Source organism: Herpailurus yagouaroundi, unplaced genomic scaffold, assembly GCF_014898765.1.
Source record: "Herpailurus yagouaroundi ecotype Mexico unplaced genomic scaffold, PumYag 185, whole genome shotgun sequence".
In the NCBI taxonomy this organism is placed as follows: domain Eukaryota; kingdom Metazoa; phylum Chordata; class Mammalia; order Carnivora; family Felidae; genus Herpailurus; species Herpailurus yagouaroundi.
The window spans coordinates 211,572-226,670 of record NW_024412416.1 but is presented as its reverse complement, the minus strand read 5'-3'; the positions used below and the strand labels follow the sequence as shown (position 1 = coordinate 226,670).

General features: G+C 46.9%; 1 long non-coding RNA gene across 1 annotated transcript; it reads left to right on the top strand.

Moving 5' to 3' along the window:
- Positions 1 to 1,151: 1,151 nt before the first annotated feature.
- Positions 1,152 to 6,904, top strand: LOC121042243 (uncharacterized). The gene is made up of 2 exons (XR_005796043.1): positions 1,152 to 2,599; positions 5,664 to 6,904. It is a non-coding gene; the product is annotated as an uncharacterized LOC121042243 (long non-coding RNA).
- The last annotated feature ends 8,195 nt before the right edge of the window (positions 6,905 to 15,099 follow it).

Below are 15,099 nucleotides of genomic sequence, written 5' to 3'. Positions count from 1 at the left end.
CGAGATACGTTATGTTCAGTTTATCCTTCCTCTCATCTATGGGGTTTGTGTTCTGGCTTTTCGCCCCTCCACTCCAGGTGGGCTTAGCAGGTCTGTCAGTCAGAGCTGTCCTTTCACAGAGGGGCGCACACTTCTCTGGCTGGGTGGACGGCCTGTCTCCTCTCCAGGATTGTTCTGAGGAAGCACGTGAGGCCAGGCCAAGCCAGAATTGATGTTGGGCGCACAAGGAGGGAACGCTGAGGACCCTGTGATGGGCAGGCTGCCCAAAGCCACGTGGAAGGTTTGTGCAAGAGAAATTAGGGCCACAGAGAAAAGTGAAACCAAAGAGAATAGTTTAGATGTGACAGAAGGGATTCTCATTGCCGAGTTTTGCTGTCATTTAGGATAAAGTTCTTTGACGGAAGTACCGTGGGGCAGTGCTATGTCCTTGTGCGGACCATGTCAGCATCACCTGGGAATTGACTAGAAGTGCAAATTCTGGCATCCCATCCCAGAACAACTGAGTAAAAATCTCGGAGTAGAGCCCAGCAGTCGGCGTTAACAAACTGTGTGTTCTGCGCATACTAAAGTTTGAGAATCCCTGGGAGAGCTTTTATGCCTCCTGTGCCCAGGCTGTACTCCATATCCATGGAACCAACCTCTGGGGTGGGACCCTGACAGTAGCAGTTCTTTAAATACCACCCTCCAGTCCACTCCCACCAGCGGCTTCTGCCAGGGATGAGAACCAGTGCACCCAGCCATAGCTAACCCATCTCGCCTGTTGTCAGGCAATCAGACGTGGACTCTCAGCTGAATCCCTACCACATGCTCTTAGGGAATAGCCATTTCGGGTGCTTTGTGCACACTAACCTCATGTTCATGCTAAGGTGTTTTTTCAACTCACCTTTGACAGTGCCTTTTTTTTTTTTTTAATGTTTATTTTGAGAGAGAGAATGTGAGTGGAGGAGGGGCAGAGAGAGGGAGACCAAGGATCCAAAGCAGGCTCTGTGCTGTCAGCAGAGAGCCTGATGCGAGGCTTGAACCCATGAACCGTGAGACCATGTCCTGAGCCGAAACCAAGAGTCAACGCCTAACCGACTGAGCCCCCCAGGTGCCTCGACGTAGTGCTTTTTAAATCTAAATTTCCTTTTTTTGTTTTTGTTTTTAGAGATCATGTGCAACTGGGGGAGGGGCAGAGAGAGGGACAGAGAATCCTAAGCAGGCTCCATGCTGTTGGCGCTGAGCCCGTTGGGCTCCATCTCATGAAACGTGAGAACATGAACTGAAACCGAGTCGATGCCTGAACAACTGAACCCCCCTCCCCCCCAGGCTCCCCTAGGTTTCCTTTTACTCTAATTCATACAGTTGGATGCTGTTACTCATAGCAGCTTTGTTCTGGAAGTTCATTATGAACACTGAATCAGCAAGTGCTGAACCATGGCTCCTGGGGAGATCCCACGCAAGGTGCCTGTGAGTCTCTGGCCGCAACACTTGCGTCAACCAATCAATACGTAACTTTGTTTTATGCCTCTCTGTTAAAGACCTCTTAATACATGTTGGTAATTCATTAATCTTGAACTCAGGGCCAACAGCTGCAACACTTACGTGAAGCTTGTCTAGCGCATTTTCTCTGTAAGGCTTAGCAGCCTTCCTGCACTTAACACTAGCCAGCACTTCAGCACTATGCTTAGGGGCATTTCAGCACAATCACCGACAGCACAAAGATGGGAAAACTGTGGCGCAAAATAGAGCTAAAGAAAAACACTGGTTTACAGTGCCAGAGCTGAGGCGCGGAGGCAGCGTCCCCTCTTTTGATTTCAGCTGGGAACACGCACGTCAGACAATTCAGATCATTGCACGTCTGCGGTGACGTGGGTTTGGGGTCACAAGCAAATTTGCAACTGCAGAATCTAATGAGGATCCGCTGTGTGATGTAAATCGACCCTTTCAGTCCCGCTGTGCACAGACGCAGGTAGATGGTTTGCCCAGCAGGGACCCTGTGGCCACAGTCCCACGCTGTGGGTTTCAGCAGCCTTGTGACTGGTCTGCTTCCGTTTCCTTCCTGTCCTTCAGTTCCCGGGACGGCAGCCACTGTGATACCGCTTTGCTCGAGATGCCGCGGTGGCTGCCCTTCCTGCTCAGGTGTCCTGTGTCCGGCCCCACTGCTGCCCTCTCCTCCACCAGTGCGCCCTCCTCACACTGTGTGCGTCCGGGTGAGCCTGGCTGTCCCCTGAGAGACCAAGCCTCGTCCGCCCCAGAGCCTCTGTTCTTGCCAGTCCCTCGGCCTTGAGGACACCCTTCCCTGGGAACACCCTTCCTCCGGTTCGAACGTCCCCTTCTTGGGTCTTGGGCTACGTCAGGAGCAGCCACTCCCCCACGCACTCCTCTCTCACCCTCCTGGGTGTTCCCCACGCCCTCGTCACCGTCCGGAGCGACTGCTTACCGTCCGTCTGCGCCGCTGGAATGCAAGCTTCCGGAGCAGGGGCTTCGGCAGCTGCGTTCCGGTACCTGGAAGGGAAATGGGCACGTAACTGTTAGGCTTCAAATAAGGATTGACGAATGAGTGGTGGCCCTTGGTTCGCTGGAGTGAAATCCTAAAATGCACTCCTTTTCCATCCAGGTCAGTAGAAGTGGTGGGTTTTCTATACTCTGACCGCCCCTCCCAACACTTCCTATAGTTGTGGGCCCTGCAGAGGCTGTAGGGGACGAGAGCCCAGCCTGTTTACCACCACGTCTGGAGCAAGTCTTCAGAACCTTATCCTAATGACGGAAAGACCTTAACGGATGCACCCTTTTGTTGAAGTAATTTCATGCTGGGGGAAAAGTAAAAGATGGGGGCAGGGCGGGGGCTGCCCTAACTGGTTTTTTCCTGCACCAAGGCTGACTAGCCTAGAATCTCTCCCACCCTCTTCTCTCCCTCTGCTCTGTGGCGTATTTTTAGCTCTGGTTTCCAGGGCCTTGCCTGGTGCATCCCGAATGTAGCTTAGCAACCATCGGGAGAACATGGGCTCTTTCTCACAGGCACGACCAATGCAGGAGAGTCTTGATAGGAATAAGTAGAAAACCAAAGAGCTAAAGGTTTAAAATCTTGATTTCATTTGGGTGAGTTACAAATCGTGTTTTTAAAAATAAATCGTGGGGGGGAGAAATGTGTTCCTGTGTGTAATTTGGCTTCCGTGTTTTTCTTAATCAGAAAATAAGCAAGACTCAAATTTCTACAGTCTTTGAAAGCTCCATGAAAGTATTTGTCTTAGCAGTGCAAAAATATTCCACGTTCTGAAAAAAAAATCACAAAGTAGTTTCATTTCTCTTCCTATTTACCATGTTCCTGGTAATTTTAGGTGATGGCAATTTGTGGCTGAGTAAGACACGTTCTCAGTTATTAATGTGCCGTTTGCAGGACAGGCAGGGCTGTAATCAAGCGCTTGCTAATGTGGACACGTGCTCGACCCCTGGTGGCTGTGAACTGCGGCGAGGGCGTGAAGGCCTGGCAGGGGACAGCTTCCCATATTTATGGAAAGCCTGTAGCTGAGCAGAGCTAGAGCAGAGCTGGTCGGGGGAAGATGATTAATGACCAGAGATGAGGTTGGAAAAATGTACACCAAAGAGACGAGAGCTTCGCAGATCCTGTGAGAGATTTGAGAGAATCAGGGACCCAGGTTACGCTCTAACTCGAGTCCGGGAGCTGGGTTAAGTGGCAAGAGACAAGGAGGGAGACCAGCTGGGAGGCTTCAGAAATGGGAAGGATGAGGGTCTCAGTGGTAAAGGGGGCAGAGGAGGAGGAGTGCCCCTGGAATGAAGGATGAGAGAGGAGGAGGAGAGCATGGTCCAGGCCTCCGACTCCCGAAAGTAGTTACACCCTGAGCTAAAAAGGCATCGAGAACACGGTGACCTGTCCCTAACCTTGCTTCCATTTTTGTTGTTGCTTCGGCCTGAGACGGAGGAGGCTGGTAGAAAAGAACCCTAAACAGCGAGTGAACCCATGTCAGCTTTGCCCCCTTTCTCTTCCAGAAAAATTTTTTTTCTTCTTCCGAGCTCTGCCTATCTCCTTGTCCCGTTTCCTGTCCCGGCACTTAACTTAGAAGCTCATCTGCGTTACAGCACCTTCTCATTTTAGTGTTTACAGTTTTGTTTTTAATGCTGATAACCGAAGGGTTTTTTGTGTTTAGGTAGGCAAAGCTCTTAATCGTGTATATTTCTTGTTAGTATGATACACATAAAGATATTCTCCACCCCAAAAACACTAATTTAAAGGAATACGGGCACCCCAATGTTTACAGTATCACTATCGACAGTAGCCAAATTATGGAAGCAGCCCAAATGTCCATCGACTGATGAATGGATAAAGAAGATACGGTGTACATGTACAACAAAATAGTCCTCGGTGATGAAAAAGAATGAAACCGTGCCATTTACAACAGCATGGATGGGGTGAAGTGAAATAAATCTGTCAGAGAAAGACAAATACCATATGATCTCACTTGTATGGGGGAATTTAAGAAACAAAACAAATGAGCAAAAAAGAAACCAAGAAACAGACTCTTCACAGAGAACACAATGATGGCACCAGAGGGAGGTGGGGGGACAGGTGAGATAGGTGAAGGAGATTCAGAATATACTTACCTTGGGGCGCCTGGGTGGCTCAGTTGGTTGAGCCACTGACTTCGGCTTGGGTCATGATCTCGTGGTCTGTGAGTTCGAGCCCTGCGCCAGGGTCTGTGCTGACAGCTCAGAGCCTGGAGCCTACTTCAGATTCTATGTCTCCCCCTCTCTCTTCCCCTCCCCTGCTCACACTCTGTGTCTCTCTGTCTCTCAATAATAAATAAACGTTAAAAAAAAAAAAGTATACTTACCTTGATACACTGAGTAATTGAATCTCTATGTTGCATACCTGGAACATAAAACACTGTATTTTAACTACACTGGAATTAAAATTCTTAAAAAAGTTTAAGTATGTACACGTTCCTCTAGTAAATTTGTGGTCTTATTACCTTTATCATAATTTGAAAAATATAATTGGTATCTTTTTTTTTTTTCAACGTTTATTTATTTTTGGGACAGAGAGAGACAGAGCATGAACGGGGGAGGAGCAGAGAGAGAGGGAGACACAGAATCGGAAACAGGCTCCAGGCTCCGAGCCGTCAGCCCAGAGCCCGACGCGGGGCTCGAACCCACAGACCGCGAGATCGTGACCTGGCTGAAGTCGGACGCTCAACCGACTGCGCCACCCAGGCGCCCCATAATTGGTATCTTTTTAAAAGTCAGTATTTAGGGGCACCTGGGTCTGGGTGGCTCAGTTGGTTAAGCATCTGACTCTTGATTTGAGCTCGGGTCACAGTCTCGTGGTTTGTGGGATGGAGCCCCACGTCGGGCTCTGCGCTGACAGTGTGGAACCTGCTCAGGATTCTCTGTCCCTCTCTGCCCCTCCTCCCTGGCTTGTGCTCTCTCTCTGAGAATAAATACATAATTAAATAAGTCATTATTTAAATTAATTATGCAACTTTAATTCTCTTGTTCAGACTAATTTTCTTGAGTTAATTCAGAATTAGATTACCTTTCTTTCACACATTTATAGGGACACTAATAGATAACAGTTACCTCAGCTTTATTGAGAGGTAGCTTTTATATCCCATGCACCTCGCCCATCTGAAGTGCTCGCTGCAGTGGGTTTCGTGATCTTACAGAGCCGTGCAGCCAGCACCGGTCAGTTTCACAACACTTTTGCGAACCCAAACAAGCCCCACGCCGCTTTGTGGTCACCCCAGCCCTCCAGCCCCAAGCAGCCGCTGGTCTGCTCTCTGTGTGTGCACGTCGGCCTGTTCGGGACGTTCCGTGCGATGCAGCTCTAGAAGCCGGTCTGCAGGCTTCTGGCGTCTTCCACGTGCTGTAGCGCTGCCAGGCTCACCGATGCTGGGCGAATGGTGGAAACCCACAGCTTACTAGACAAGGGAAATAACAGCGGGGGTCTGTGTTTGTTATTGCCGAATAAACGTCCCTCGTGTGATTACACTGCATCTTGTTCATTCATCGGGTGGCGGACGTCGGGGTTGCCTCCGACTGGGGGCTGCTGTGAATACTCATGTACAAGTTTTGTGTGGACTTAGGCTTTCGTTTTTCTTGAGTATGAACCCCAGTGGAATTGCTGGGTCATATCTTGGTTTATTTTTAATCCGTCTTTGTACCAGACATTCACATTCGTGATTCACATTTAAAAGGAGTCTGCCTTCCCCTATTTTCACCTATAAGAGCCCCATATAAATGGAAGCTGGACTGACTCTTGAGTGAATGTATATGAATTTGTTAGTTACTGTTGAAGTAGGTCTCGCGGTTGGAGAGGACTTTTGATTCCTTTCATGTTGGCAGGAAGAATTTCTTCTCTAAGTTCCTTTATACCTAACACTAGGAAGGGCCAAGTCTTTGATTCTGTACCGAGAGCTTTATGTAATAACATTCTCTGAAAAATTCTGAATCATACAGAATGAGAGAATCCAGGGTAAATTGTCTTCTGAGTCCTGAGCAATCTAAGGACTTACTTTTCTGATTATAATATGCTCGCTTTGGAAAATACACAACAGATTGAATAGAAATCGCCCGTATGATCTTCCTTAGGGTTAGCCACTGTTAACTCTCTCACCGGTCCAGTTTAGATGCTGAGTAAGTGTACTGGTGGACTGTGGCAAATTACAGGCCATCTATTTAAAAATAGTCTCCAAAAAAAATAGTCTCAAAGAAGAAATTAAAATATGTTTTTTTTTTTCCTTCTCACTGGTCTTCGAAAGTATTTTGAAGTCTTAGAAAACCCTTTCTGGTCTACGGACACACCATCCTGAACGCGCCCGATCTCGTCTTATCTCGGAAAACCCTTTCTGTATACCACAGCAGAAAGTATCGTTTGTGAAGTAAACAGTATGTGTCAGTTACCTTATATTTGCTAATTCTCATAATAACCTTATAAAACATTTATCATAATTACAGCACTCAGTTATTGAGGGCCCACGACATGCTTGGTGATTTAGGGGCAGTCTTTCTATTATGTAGCTGAGAGAACGAAAGCTCGGAAAAGGACAGTGACTTGTGCCCCCACACAGCTCCAGTGCCCCCAGGCTGTCCCTGCCATCCTGGCCTGGGCTTCCTGGTGCCTCTCACTTCTGTCCCCCTTCACTGCTAGAGTGACCTTCATGTGACAGAGCACAGAGCGCATGCCATGACCCTTTCACTGGTTTCCCATCAGAGAACTTCACAAATTTACAGGGATACAAATGAAGCTTAAGCTCTGGAGCCCCTCACTTGTGTGCCCCTTCCAAGGCCCCAGGGAAGGACCCTAACAATGTGTCCTCATGCTGACCTGCTTATGAAGTTTGCAAAAGTGAGACCTTTTAACTGCAATTGATGAGTGCCACTGTCTATTTCCAAACTTCCCCTCCTTTTTGCAGTCTTTGCAGTGGTCAAAGCCATAAAGGAATCTATTTATTCTCACTTTTGCTAATCATCCCAGCGTAGAAACGGCTCCAGGGCATTTCCTTCCAACCTCTATGCCAGCCTACTCAGCATCATGACGGGAAGATGTCGCCACATGAACAGCCTCTTCTGTGATGTCCGTCATTGGAAGTGTCATTGGAAGTCCGTCATTGGAAGTGGGGGGAGAGAAACAAGGCTGGACGGCTGGCGTCAGAATCTAGTGCATGGCAAACTCTTCCAGTGTTCAGATGTGCAGAACTATAGGCTGAGGATTCAGTTCTCAGTGCAAAACAGAAGAAAAATTACAATATAGGTGTGTCAGTTCATCAAAACCAGTAGCTTTCTAGGCACTGCAATACTTGCCAACTTTTTAGAGATGTGTAGTTTATTGAGTCTTTTAAAATTCTAATTAAATATCCAATTTCATGCCCAAGTTTATATTTATACTATTGTATTCTTTTGCTTTAAGAGGACTCCCACCCAAACAATATGATAATTTTCAGTATGAACCTGGGTCACCACTGCTCTCCGTTGTCCCAAGAAGGAAACCCATTCTCTTCATTCTGACCTCTCCTCACTCCCCCATCTTGATGATTCACCTCTGTCCTGCCCTCACACCAAGTTCTCTTCTACCTTAGGGCCTCGCCCAAGCTGCCCCTTTATCTGGAATGCCCCCCCGCCCAACACGCACCGGACATGACTGATGTTTTCTCTGTCTCCTAGCTGAGGCCACCTCCCCAGAACCCTCACCCCAACCCCATCACTTTCTATTTATTCCCTCAAGAATTCTTAGCAAATTCTGAAATTATTTTATTTTCTGCCTTCCTCCCTAACCCTAAGCAGTAAGTTCCCTGAAAGCAGGGACGTATCTGTCTTGTTCACCACATCATCCCCAAAACTGGGCATGTGGTTGATTCCCAAATATGTGTTGAAAAAATAGCTAGGAAGTGACAGAGCGAGAATCCAAACTCATGTTTATTTGATATCAAAGAGCAAAGGCTGTGCACTTCCCAATACGCCACCATTTTTCTGTGTTTCCTGTCTGTTATCCCAGAGCACTGGGGAGTGACTGAGAAGATCATATGTAATCAAGGATCCAAATTTCCTTTGGCATGCAGGTGGCTTCAAGTATTCTTTAGTTTTCAAAAAATTGAAAACACCTAAAATTAATCAGGCATGTTCTAGAAGAACAAGGAAAGATTGCATCTCAGGTGAGACAGCTGTGGAACTGGAAGTTACCAAACGATAACCGATTGTCGGAGACTTGGATCAGGTGGCTTAGAATTAGGTTAAAGATAATCAATTCTCTGGGACAATCATGTCATACATTACTCTAACCTTCAGAGGGAGCTTTTTGAATTGCCGAAACATGCTCATCTGGTCTTGCTTCTCCTCCGTATACAAAAACTTGACATCAGTCGGCATTGTCTGGGAAATGAAGCTGGATGGGAAAGTCCACCCTTGCTAAATAAATATGGGTGCATAATTAGAGCAGATCCCCACACATATTCTAGAAACTGCTCCATTTTGGTTTCCTTTTATCCTCATTTCCCTAAAAGCCTGATATGGCAGTTTGCAAATTACAAATGAAAGTGAAATCTATTTAATTTTGAATTTTTTGTGTGCTTCTGAGTTTCAGAATGTCATAATATCCCTTGATTGGAGTGGGAATAATCTGGAACAATTAAATTGGCAAGCATTAAACTAAATTCTAAGATGGCAGTTCTCCTGGTTGGTGTTGTAGCCACAAATTTCTGGAGCATTTGTGGTCTATACCTGCAGTATAATTTGTCCTGTGAACTTATTTTTGATATATGTAGCAGTGTCTATAAAGATCTCTCAGTTCCTGAATAGGAAGTGAGTGACATACAGGTTGTATGTTTGGTAAGAATAGTTAAATTCTACCTTTTGCACAGAATTGAACATTTACAATTGTATCTTGCAGACATTAAAATAGGGGCATAGGGGCACCTGGGTGGCTCAGTCCAGTTGAGCGTCCGACTCTTGATTTTGGCTCAGGTCATGATCTCACAGTTCGTGGGTTTGAGCTCTGCGTCAGACTCTGCGCTGACAGTAGGAAGCCTGCTTGGGATTCTCTCTCTCTCTCTCTCTCTCTCTCTCTCTCTGTCTCTCTCTCTCCCTTTACCTCTGCCCCTCCCCCAGTTGCTCTCTCTCTCAAAAATAAATAAACATTAAAAAAAATAAAGACAGGGGCACCTGGGTGGCTTGGTCGGTTAAGCATCCAACTTCGGCTCAGGTCATGATCTCGCGGTCCGTGAGTTTGAGCCCCGCGTCGGGCTCTGTGCAGAGCCTGGAGCCTGTTTCAGATTCTGTGTCTCCCTCTCTCTCTGCTCCTCCCCTGTTCATGGTCTGTCTCTCTCTGTCTCAAAAATAAATAAACGTTAAAAAAAAATTTTTTTAATAAAAAAAATAAAGACACTGTCCTAAAAAATAAAAATAAAATAGGGCATAAATTTATTTATTTTGTAAATTTATTTATATATAAATTTTATATATTTATAAATTTATTTTTTTTATTTTATAAATTTATACTAATATGCCACCTATGAAGAAGAGGTCATTTAATGCAATAAATATTTATATATAATGGGTTGTGCTTATTTAGTATACAAATGTTGAGCTTAGGTATATTTAAGTAATTGCAAATCTGCTGAAGAAATTTATCTACAGAAATCCATATTTGTATTTTTTCACTGTAGAAATTTTTATTTTTTTAGCAGCTTTATTGACATAGCATTGACATATAATAATAGTATCTATGGCACCCAACTTGATTTTTAATAAATGTATACATTGTGAAATGATCACCACGATGAAGCTAAGTAACCTATCTAGAACCTCTACATGGTTACCATTGTGTGTGTTGAGAGGATTTAATTAAGATATATCCTTTTGTATTTATGTTTTTAAATTTTTTTAAATGTTTATTTATTTCTGAAAGAGAGAGACAGAGACAGAGTACAAGCAAGGAAGGGCAGAGAGAGAGAGGGAGACACAGAATCCCAAGCATGACCCAGGCTCTGAGCTGTCAGCACAGAGCCTGACGCAGGGCTTGAACTCACGAACCGTGAGATCATGACCTGAGCCGAAGTCAGACGCTCAACCGACTGAGCCCCCCAGGCGCCCCTTGATTATGTTTGTTTTAAATGAAAAATTCTTTCATGATGTGATTCATCACTCTCACATGTAAAAGTTATGACATTTAGGGGGCATGGGTAATTGTACTGCACTTTCTTTAGGTGGAAAACAGTATCTTTATTTGTAACAAGAGCTGATATTTGTCCAGGGTACCTTAATGTGTGTGTGTGTGTGTGTGTGTGTGTGTGTGTGCGTGCGCGTGCACTATTATTAAAGTCTATTGAGACAGCTCAGTTATATATATGGTTTATATTTTTGTGATATGTGATTTTATGCACTACTATTCAGCTATTACAATCTAATAAAATATGGCCAATTACTTTTCTTTCTTAAAGCTCCATATATTAAAATATGTCTGCCCTTTTACATTTTGATTACAGCCATTGAAATAGCCCCTGAAAAGGAACTTTTATTTTTGTATCATTTCTTTTGAAGGATTGAATATTAATACCCTATCAATACTTGCTTTTTTTTGCTTTAATCTGTGAAAACATTTAATTTCAGCAGGAAAATTGACAGCATCCATTTTTATCTTTAATTAACTTTTCAGTTTGGCTTTCATCTTAAAGGCTCATAGCAGAATTTATCACCAAACTGCAGTGGAAATGCTGAATGGGAGATTTAGAGAATCTGCCTGGCCTTGCATTTAGCTCAGTTGACCCCATTATAAGAAAGGAAGTCAACAACAACATCGGTGTGCAAGACGACTCATCAGGTCAGTCCACTTGCAGATGACAAGGCCTGTCTGACTCCTGGTTCCCTTCCTAGGTGCTCTTTTTTCCCTGCAAAGCACCAACAGCCCTTTGCTTAAGGGTTTTGTGAGTGCAAAAGCACGTCAGAGAATAATTGCCCCATAAAAGGTAATGGCTGCCAGCTACTGGACACTGGGCCAGTGGCTGAGCCCCTACAGGCTTCCTCTTCTGCCTCCAGGTTTTAAGGCACCGCTTAAAAGGTGGGGCCCAGAAAGAGAAATTTCATGTAGAATGGTTGTCTCTGAAGCCAGTCGCCTGGGCTTGAGTCCCTGCTCTGAGATCTTGGGCAAACTACCCAACATTCATTTATTAAACCAGTAAACATCTTGAGCATCTATGTATGCTCCATGTACGGGGCACACACTAGTGAACACCACAGACACAGCCGCTGCCCTTTGGGAACTAATTTTCTTTTTTTTTTTTTTAAATTTTTTTTCAACGTTTATTTATTTTTGGGACAGAGAGAGACAGAGCATGAACGGGGGAGGGGCAGAGAGAGAGGGAGACACAGAATCGGAAACAGGCTCCAGGCTCTGAGCGCGGCTCGAACTCACGGACCGCGAGATCGTGACCTGGCTGAAGTCGGACGCTTAACCGACTGCGCCACCCAGGCGCCCCGGGAACTAATTTTCTATTGGAGGAATCGCATAGTGAAGGGTGTGTAATTACAAACTGTGCTGGGTGCTGAGGGCAAGTGTAGAGAGTAATAGGCAGAGGGAGTGGAGGACCCAACTTACATAGGCTGCTTTTGTCTCTCAAGTGGTGACAGTTCTGCTCACTCTTGGAGGAGTAGGAATTAGGCAGAGCAGGGGAGGTGGGGTTTAGGGAGAGAAGGGCAGGCAGAGAGAGCAGTTATGGGAAGGGCCTTGAGGGGACACTGCTGGGTGGTTCCTGCAAGGGGGAGGAGCGTGGTATGGAGCTGGTGAGGGCAGCGGGGGCTACTCGGGGACCCTGGCACGGATTTGGGCTTTGGCTTCTGTGTTGGGACGATCACTCAGGCCGCCATCTGCAGAATGTGCTAGAGAGTGCAGGGCAGCAGTCTCAGCTGGAGATCAAGCATGGACATTACCACAGTAGTAGGAAGGAGGAGTCGGGCATGAGTCAAGGTGTAGCCAAGGTGAGCAGCACGGAAGGAAAGGGGATTAGACGTGCTGAGTGAAGCAGGGCCGTGAACCAAGGATGCTGTCCAGGTTTTCAGCTTGAGTCACTAGTTGGATGGTGATGGCACTGAGATAGGAAGACAAAGAAGAGACAATGGTTTGGGACATACTAAGTGACATGTTCGTCACATACCCAGCGGGACATGCTGGAGCTCAGTGGTGAGATCAGCACCTGTGCATCTGGTTATTGTCGGCATGTGGAAGATATCTACATGCATAAGATCACAGGGAGTGGGGTGTGCATACAAGAAAATTGGTCCCGGACGCGCGAGTGTGGAGTTCCCAGCATGCAGTGAAAGAGAGGGAGCCTGCTAAGAGGACTGAGGAGAGGGCAGACAAGGGTAATACACACACTGCCCTTGCTGTCCTGCCTGAGAACGAGTGCGCAAGTGTATTTAAAAAGTGCTTCAATTATTACATTTCCCTGCTGCTTGGCGAGGTTAATAGGACAATGATTAAGCTCCACTTTCTATGGCAAGGCACTGACTGGTAGTGCATATTGTAACCATGAATAAACCTAGATTCTAGTCCCAGGAGCTCATTACCTAGTAGAGGACAGAAGATTTATGGAGAAATAGAGAAGAAGATGGGAAGTAGGAAGTGTTGTCAGAGAAATAAAAGTGAAGTGTTCAGGGACTTGACGGACGTGGCTGTGGCTGGGGGACCCGGCTGTGCTTCATGGGGTGAGCGGCGTTTGAGGTGGGTCTGGAAGAAAGGGTGGGTGTGGATGTTCAGAGAAGGGGAGGAGGAGGATGGACGAAGGCAGGGAAGTGTAATACAAATCCCACACAAATCAGAGGAAGTGCGTCTGGGAGGCAGGTGCGCTGTGACGACTGTGCAGCAGTCCCTTGGGTCAAAGCTCAGAAATCTGGCAGACAGATGCCACGTCAGGGGACTTAGTGGCTGCAGTAGCTGCGGTATTAATGCCTTTTGTCAGCCACGTCTCCTAGCAGTGTGAAGATGCCTCTCATCCGAGTCAGGTGCAGCCACTGCGTCCGGCAACTGGGGGTAATTGGCATATCCTTCTAGAAAAAGCCATCCAAAAAGCATACTTTATATTCCACAATTATTTGCTTGGATTTTAAAGCGCCCAACAAATTACTCACTTTGCTTTCACAACTAGTAGTCCTTTTCACAGATTATGTAAATAACCGTTGTTCTTGTGGTTATTGATAGGATACCCCAGGGAGGTCCAGGAGTTGCAATTATGCTTGCTGTGGCTGAGCTAACAACCTTTTAATTCTGGTTTTTCCACTGACAGGTACTGTGACCTTCAGCAATTATTCAACCACTCTGTTTCAAGTCCCCCAGCTGTAAAAGTAGAATAACACTTGACTTTCTCAAACACTGTTAGGATGAATTGCATAAGTGTCTGTATGCCCCATATATTGTTCATAGCAAAAGAGAAAGTTGCAGTGAGGGGACGGCGACTTCCTTCCTATGCAGGAGTGTAATTAATGACTAACCTGCTTATCATCTTATGGATCCCTTTTCTGTGGCCCCTTTGGCTTAGGCAGAGTTGCTTCTTCATTGGATATGGTTTCCATGTTCCTGGTTGTACTTAGACATAGGAAAAAAGTCCTACCTAAATTTTATCATTTGCATTCTTTACAACCAGGTTTTTAAACAGATTTACTGAGTCTGGAGCTTGGTGTCAAATTCCTGCTCACAAGGAGTGTTAGAGGTGTCAGCTCCATAAAGCTTTCTGTGAAGAATCAGTGAAATGCTCTGCCACGGAAGTTTAAAGTTAATTTGCCTGAATCTCTTCAGCCAAATGAAGCTTTCGAATCAATTACGAACAGAGAGGATGAAACGTTGGGTCTGCAGAGATTTGAGACAGCCCTCCAGCCGTCAGCCCCAATCACCTTCCAAGTGGCTTCGTGTTTGGTGGATGGAGCCACCAATCTTTATAGACCTTCACTGCTGGCCACACTGCGGGGGCTGGGGGGCGGGCAATGGTTACAGATGTTCACTGCTGGCCACACGGGTGGGGAGCACTGGTTACAGATGTTCACTGCTGGCCACACGGGGGTGGGGGTGGTGGGCACGGTCTGTGCGGAGGAGCTGCACTTCATTTTTTGGGACGTCTGAAGGAGGGTCTGGGCTGGGCCGTCTGGTCCCCCCGCCTCGCTTCAGAGACGAGGGAGCGGGCAGGGGGAGAGCCCCCTCCCCCCCTCCCGAGCTTCAGCCAAGAGCTCTGTTCTGGGGCAGAAACTTCCTCCAGTCGGCTGGGCGCAGTCTGTTCGTCGGCTTTCCCCGGGTGGTGAGCACAACGCAGACGTTAGTTGATGGTGGTGAACACAGGGAGGCGGGGGCCTGCCCGGGTCGCCGGAGGCCAGACGTCTCACCGGCCGGCCGACCAGCTAGCTGCACGGTCCTCCCGTCTTCTGTTTCCCGGGCCTGAACGCAGGACCCTCTCGGCGGGCTTTCGGGCCCGGGGGCGGAGCCAGCCAGGGGCGGGGCCAGGGGCGGAAAAGGCGGGGCTCTAGCTCGAAGCTGAGCGAGGCCAAAGGCGGGACCGGGAGGAGGGAGGCGGGACTCCGAGCAGACGGGGCGGGGCCAGGGCGAAGGGGCGGGGCCAGGCGCGCGAG